At 41.2% G+C, this 7908-nt stretch overlaps 1 long non-coding RNA gene across 1 annotated transcript in view; it reads right to left on the bottom strand.

Annotated features, from left to right (window-relative positions):
- Positions 1-632: 632 nt before the first annotated feature.
- Positions 633-7908, bottom strand: part of LOC138740340 (uncharacterized) — a 317539-nt gene continuing 310263 nt past the window's right edge. The window contains exon 6 of the long non-coding RNA XR_011342847.1: positions 633-848. This is a non-coding gene — a long non-coding RNA (uncharacterized lncRNA). The remainder of the gene's footprint in view (positions 849-7908) is intronic.

Genomic DNA, 7908 nt, shown 5'->3' with positions numbered 1-7908 from the left:
CACATCCGCGACCCTTGGACCCCCGCTGCAGCTCTCACGACGGCATTCGGGCTCAATTGCTGGCCGTGTTTTTTTTATTTTAACCCTTCCCCTTCCGAACTGGTCAGAACTTTGTTTTGAGAACTTTCAGCCCCCTACTCGAGTGGCCAGCCAGGGATGGGGAGGGCTGCTAGGTTTGCGCTACGAAAGGTGTTGCCACTGGTCGGGGGAGGGGAGGGGTGTGGGGAAGGGTGTGGGGGTGGGTGGGGCCCGATGATAATTATTTTACTGACACTGAACAATTCCTTCTTAGTGAGGACAAACAGGTACTTAGTAAAGGAAAAAAAAATCAATATTAGTAAGATCATTAAAGTCAATACATGCAACAAAAAAAATATTCACAAATCCTACTGCACAAAACTGATTTGCTGTCATGCCAACAGTGGAGCAGTGGAGCAAGGCAAGGTTCAAGAGTGAGAATTACTGGAAAGAAACTGCTCTTATTTTTATTTATAAAATTTTAAACCACAGTGATTACATTCAGTTCTAAATTATTTCAAAAGAAATTATACATGTGGGATATATAATCCAATCCTCCCACCTCCCTTCCCCCACCCCAAAAGGAAAAGGGAAAATCCAGAGAAGGCCAAGAAACTAAAACATTTGTACAATAGTCTATTGGAGGTGACCAAGGTCTTCAGAGAGCTAATCGTACATGCAACCCCAAACAGGGGCTCCATATTTTTAAAAAAACATGATATTTATCTCGCAGATTTTAAGTAATTTTCTCTAATGGTGTACAGCTACGAAGTTCTGCCTGCCATGTTTCCATGCCGATTTCTGTCTTCCATGATATTGCTATACATTTCCTAGAAACAACCAAAACACAAATTCAATTTGGTAAATATTAAATTTTAATTTTAGCCTTAATATTACTCAATAAACATTAACATCGGATCTGGTGGGAATTTGACCCCCATAATCCATTCTAAAAAAATTACCTACTGCTAACCAAAATTTTGAAAGAAATTGCCCTTGAATCTAGAGGGGCTTATTTTTAGGCTTCTGTACTTTCTGTCCAAAGGTAAGAGTGAGAAGAGGTTGTGACCAGGGGGTCCTTTATGATGTTGGTTGCCTTCTTGAGGCAGCGCCTCACCTGGATGTCTGCAACTGATGGCTAACACCAATAGATATTTCCCTTCCCCCAAAGGAAATGAAGATAAACCATACAGTTATACTGATAGGTCAGTGACCATTGACTGCTGGATATCACAGTCATGCAGCGTGCAAAACTGCTGCCTCACAAGCCTTGTGTGCTGTCTGCGTGTCATTTGTATCTTCTTGTTATCAACATGGGTCTCCTCTCACATCCCAAAGACCTGCAGGTTGATGGGTTACTTGGCCAATGTAAATGACCCAGTATGGAGGTGAGTGGTAGAAACTGGGAGGGAATTGATGAGAATGTTGGGGGAATAAAAAGTTAAATTAACATAGCATTAGTGCAAATGGGTCATCAATGGGACTTGAGGCCTTATTTCTGCATAAGTCTGTGACTAAATACACTAGACAACAATTTTTTTCAAAAGATTTGCTTCCTGAAAAAAATATAGGGATTATGATAGCCAACTTCAGGCTGGACACAAAGATCATTTCAGATCTGTAGTATCACGTACGATGTTAGAGAAACATTAAATTATTTTTTATTGAATTTCATATAACCATATAACCATTTACGGAGTGGAAACAGGCCATGTTGGCCTTTCGAGTCTGCACCGGGTCACTGATTTTGTGCGCATTTCAATGCAATATTAACAGAAAATTGATCAGAAATGGAAAACCATCAATCATATCTTCATCTGTAGATGAGATTGCATAGAAATCTTCCTATAGCCACTCCATTCCCCCCCCCCCCCCCACCCATGAATATACTATGTTTTGCATATACAAGTTATATACTGGAAAAGAATCAACTGTTCTCAAAGGGAAGCAAGTTATGTTAAATTGCATAAGATGCTGACACATTGCATTAGTTCAACTGACCTAAAAGATGTTTTGCCGCTGATTTTCATTTGTACTCAGCATCTGATGCCTCTTGTGTCAGCGTCCAACAATAGTTGGCCAGCATTGATGAATTCCAGTTACTCTGATACTGCTTTTCTATGGTCACAATGTCCTGGTGAAGCCTTTCACCATGTTCATCACTGACGGCACCAAGATCAGCGGGGAAGTCGTCCAAGTGCAAATGCAGAGAATGAATTTTCAACGACTTGTTGCCCTTCATGGATTTGTATGTTTGAGGTAGATTTAAAATATGTCAGGAAATTACAAAAATAAGATATATCTAAAAAAAAGTTTGTGATTGGAATGTAGTTATGAACTAGTGATATTGAAGGTTTTCTTTGAAGGAGAGGAGCGATTTAAACTGTAGTTCTGTGAAGAGCAGGGACAAGGATGTTATTTGTCATGGGTGCATGAATAATGTGCTAGTGCAGTAGTTCAATATAGAAATACAGAAAATGTTTGAAATACAATGGAAAAAGAAGTAGAGCTAATAATTAAGGTTGACGACCTTTGTCAGAATGGAAATTCCAACCTGAAACAAACTTAGGTAAAAACACAAAAATGCTGGAGGAACTCAGCAGGTTTCACAGCATCAACAGGAGGTAAAGATATATAACGATTCAGGCCTGAGCCCTTCTTCAAGGCATGAGCAAATTGCAGGCAGGCACCCAAATAAAAAGGCTGTGGGAAGAGGAAAGAAAGGGCAGGGGGAGGAGCACAGGCCAACATAATTGGGCATGGATAGGAGGACAGGAGAGGAAAGATCAGGGGAGGGATGTGGCTCTGTGAATTCAGAGCTGGAGGAAAGGAGACATCGGGCTAGGGGAAGGGCAAAGATGAGTCGATGTTAATGCCAACTGGTTGGAGGGTGCCCTGATGGAATATGAGGCATTGCTTCTCCAATTTGCAGGTGTCGCTGTTTGGCAGTGCATGGACAGACATGTTGGCAAGGGAATGGAGCTGGGAATTTAAATAGGTGGCCATTGGGAGATCCCTGCTATTTCAGTGGACAGAGCGGAGGTGCTCAACGAAGCCATCTCCCAGTCTGCGTCCAGTCTCTCCAATGTAGAGAAGGCCACCACGGGAGCACCAGATACAGTAGATGACCCCCTGCAGATTCACAAGTGAAATGTTCCTTAACTTGGAAGGACGGTTTGGGGTCCTGGATGGTCATGTGGTGATGAGGGAGGAGGTATGGGCGCAAGTATAGCGCTTTATTCACCAAACGTACATAACCAGCTCCATCATTTTCTGGTTCTAATTTGTTTTTCCAGGAGTCCAAAATCTGCAATTTTTAAAAAGATTAATTTGTCCTTACAAGTGAAAGCACACAGAACTTTATTTCCCCACAATGACTGGTGAAATGGAGCATCATTCCAAATCAAGATTCCTTTATTGTCCTGAAAGTAATACAGAGCATGTAATATTACACAACATTCTGCCTGTTGTAAAACAAATTTTGGTTTAGACAGGAAAATACCATCAATATTTTGCCTTTATTATGATAGCCCTAGCTGTAGCAAAAAAATATATCATGTCAACTTGGAAATTAGAAGACAACCTGAGAATACAGCAATGGTACATAGAAATGAATAAATGTATTCCATTGGAAAAAATAACATACAATTTAAGAAATAACATCACAGTATTCGAACAAATATGGGAACCGTACATGAAACACAATAGAGAAATCCTACCATGGACCTCCACCACCTAAAATGACAGAAGGAGAAATCAACGAAATGAACTGACCCAGTATGTAAAAGTAAAAGACACAAATTTCTTGTTTATTTTTATTAAGTGACGACATTGTTTAACGGGTTTAATGTATCATATAGATTGAACTTTGAATAAATGGGGAGGGGAGGTGAGGGAGGGAGGGAAGGGAGGGGGGGGAAAGGGGAGAAAATGACACTATATATTCAAGAGAAAAATGTCTGCATGTATTTTGGTCAGTATGGTTCATAGTGTGAAAAATAAAAAATTTTAAAAAGTTTTGCCTTTACATGGAATATAAAACCATCTGACAAGTTTGATGACATCGTCAAGAGGTTTCCTTCAAATATTAAAGGAAAAACATCGTTTAACTTAGGAATCCATTTACACCCTTCAGCTATTTTCATTGGGTTATTATTCATGTTGAGGGAAATGGAATTATTAAAAGAGCCGAACATTCATACCGCAGAAGATTGTAGCCATTAGTCTAAGATCCTGCAGCCAGCAAGAAACAGTGCGCCTAAAGAACAGGTTAAAATAATACAAGGGAACTCGTGGTTATCTTTTGCCTTCTTTCACCTGCAGCAGTTCTTGCAACACTGCTACTGTCTTTTTTACCATGGGATGACCCAAGTGTAATTGAACCTACTTCACCAAAAGGTCCTGGGTCATGTGAATGTTCTCTCTGGAGAGCCCAAGCAATTAAAGCCTCTGGTCACCCTTCTCCTCCCTTTTCTCAAGAGGAAGGAACCATAATAAAATGCCCAAGACTAATCCTTCCTTCCAGTGATTGCTGTTAAAAAAAAACCCCACACCATTCACTCCTTTTGGATGTCCTGGAAGAATAGTGACAGCAGGTGTGGATGATGTGAGGAACGAGTTCCAGAAACAAACATGACATTTTTCCAAAAGTCACTTCGAGTGAAGTGGTCTCAAATCTCAAACAGCAAAGTTAATTTTCAAATCTAACATGGTTCTAAATGGTGCTCTAAATATTCTGCAGTGTTTTTTTTTAACACCACTGTTCAACTGATCTCGGCAAGGTGGGGTAGTTAACTGAAATATTACCCACTAAAATAGTGAACATCCTCTTTCATAAGTTTCAGTGATTATCTTGCCAGTAGCAATCATCCAGGCACTCTTTAGCTGCTATTCCAAGTTCAGGTCTGGTGATGAAGAACACTAAACAAGCATTGGTCCTTATGGTCTTTTTAGGGCCTTAAGAAATAGGAGGAGAATTAAACCATTTGGCCTATCGAAAATGTTACACCATTCACTTTGTAGCTTGATATATTCTTCCTTCCAACTCTATTTTCCTGCCTTTGCCCTATAACCTGGAACACCCTTATTAATCAAGAGCCTATCAACCTCTGCTTTAAATCTACCCAGTGACTTGGTGGGACCGATTCACCACTTCTTCTCATCTCCATTGTGGAGGGACATCCTTTTATTTTGAGGCTGTGGCATATGGTCTTAGATTCTCCCACAACTGGAAAATCTTCTCCACCTTCACTCTATCCAGCTCTTTAAATAATCAGTATGTTTCAATGAGATCTATCCCCTATCCTTCTAAAATCTCACATCAAATGCTCCTCATACTTTAACCCTCTCATCCCTGGGTTCATTCAGATAAATCTCCTTGAGCTTTTATCATTTTTGGGTGGCCCACCAATGGGTCTGGTATCATTTCCACCACGTGGCCAGTCTATTAATCGGCAGCGCACAACAGGATTAATCAGTAAACCTGGGCAACGCTGGTGTGGGCAGCAAACGACAAGGCTTTCAGTCCATCAGGGGAGCAACTTGCTGACACAAATTCTCAGCAGGTCTCAGAGTTGAAAAAAAATAGCTTGAAATGTAAATGGCATTCAAGACACCCCTAAGAATGAAAGCTCAAAGCCAAACAAGGGAAGAAAACAAACGGCAGCAGCCAACATGATTAACCTATAAGAGAAGGATCTGGATTTTGATGGAGCTTTTCACATTATCTAATTAAATTATTTGGACTTGTAGTCACTGGATGCAAGGTCAGAAAACTGGTGGTCAATTTTATACAGCAAACTCCCTCAAAATATACTGTGATAAATAATGTTTCACATTTCCTTACATGGGGAAGAAGGCCATGAGGCCCATCAGGCCTCAGGTCACTGAATCCCATTGCCCACTTATTTCCCTGTAACTAATTTACTGTTTTTGCGATTTGTTGGAAGATTGGTAGTGAGCAGGAAATTAAGGAGATAGCCCCTTCTTATTTTCCAAAATTGTGCCGTGAGATCATTTACATACCAGATGGAGTACGCAGGACCTTAGTGCGCTGTTGAAATCGAGAGCTGGCGTGCCAACCTGAATTTTCACACTCACACCCCCGCTGCAGTGTCTGACCCTAGAACCTTTACTCAGAGGACATGAGGGTAACCAGCTGAGCTACAGATGGCACTGGATCATACATTATAGCGCATCACCTTTGTAAACTCCAAGGGGTACAACAAACAAAACAGGCTGAAATTTATTTTTAGCCAATTTCTTCTTATTAGGGACCAGAGGGTCATGGTTAGGCGGTTGGTGAATTAGGCCGGAAATGCCCCAAGATCTTCTTCCACTGAAACCAATTAAGTCCATCCTTAGCTACTTTTACACCTTCAGGTGGCAGCAGCACCACCTAATGCCCATGGAAGGAAGCACTAACCAGTGCCTATCAAGCAGTGAGGCTGAATCCATGTATAGATGGTTTCCTATCATCCCCTTCTGATTTACAAGCTGCAGATGGTGCTTCCTTTATCTACTTATTGGTTTTGCCTTTCTTCTTTCAGGAAGAAAAAGAACTGAAATGTGACCAAGAAAAGCAGGAGGAAAGCCAAAACCAAATGAAGGATATCAATGTCCATTTGAATATTCCCAGCCACTCACTTAAAGGCTGGAGTTTTGGATCGAGGTTTGTGTTAAAAGAGGATTTTCCTGTGGTGGTAGTCACCTGCTTCCAAGGTAAGGGGAAAGGGTAGCGCTGGTGCCTTTGCATAGAAGGCAAGGTTACACATGAGCAGTACTGCAGAGGACACACGTGGGATTACCGCCCACACGCACGTAATAGTCAATATGGTGTGAAAGTTGGCCCCCTCTTTTTGGCCCCGGCCACCTGCCCGCCCATCTGAGCTCCCGATGCCCCGACCATGGATCCTTGTCCTGGCCCATCGAGTTCCCAATGCCTTGAAGGCAGAATTTCCACCCGGTCCTGGCCACCCACCAGCCCATTCAAGCTCTCGACACCCCGAACATGAACTTTCCACCCAGTCCCAGCGATCCAACCATCCAAGCTATTGATGCCTCGAATGACACAGGTCATGATCAAAAGTTTAATGCATGTAATAGTTAACCCCCCCCCCCTAAATTTTAGCCTAAAAATTGGTCCACCAAATTTATGTGCTAGATGGAACTTGACCCATCAGTCCATAGAAGAAATTGATGGTTAAGCATAAGGAAATGCTGATTATTTGGCAATCCATCTAAGAAGTTGAATGCAGTGTCTTGTTGTAAGGAGGTGCCCTACCTAGCATCAATCTTGACACATATAGGAGACCATCCTTTCCAGCATAGAATTGTAAACCAAATTCAATTCTGTGGCTGATCCCTCAGTGTCAGATCCCATAGAAACAGATTCAGAAATCACCAATGATCTGGTTTCAAGTTAATTACTTTTTATCCCAGTGAGAGGTCATCATGCCAGCAACTTTGGGATCTTTATATTAATGTTGGCATCCATGGAAATCCCAACATTCTTGTCAGTTTCAAGGATTAATACCCACAAACACCAGAGAATCCTCCCATCTCCACAGCCAGGTTGCTACAATATGATTCATGACATTTATGTTTTTTCTACCTCTCTTGTCTACTTAATCTAAACAGCCTTATGGTTGAAGAAGCAATTTTAAACTGTCTGTATACTGGCATATTGATCTTTTTTCAGGCCGAAAATACCAGAAGATCAACCGACATGGATTGGAATAGTGGAAAATAGATTTGCAAATAAAATCTGTAAAGTAGTTAATATCTCAACCAGGAAATTAATACATCCCATTGCTCACAAGCAGAAGTGATCAGGACCAAACTAGTACATGATTAGAAATGCTGTGTAAATTGGAAACCTGAGTAGAATAA

Source organism: Narcine bancroftii, chromosome 8 (assembly GCF_036971445.1).
Source record: "Narcine bancroftii isolate sNarBan1 chromosome 8, sNarBan1.hap1, whole genome shotgun sequence".
Lineage (NCBI taxonomy): Eukaryota > Metazoa > Chordata > Chondrichthyes > Torpediniformes > Narcinidae > Narcine > Narcine bancroftii.
The sequence above is the reverse complement of the archived record's forward strand: the minus strand, read 5'-3'. Positions and strand labels throughout refer to the sequence as shown.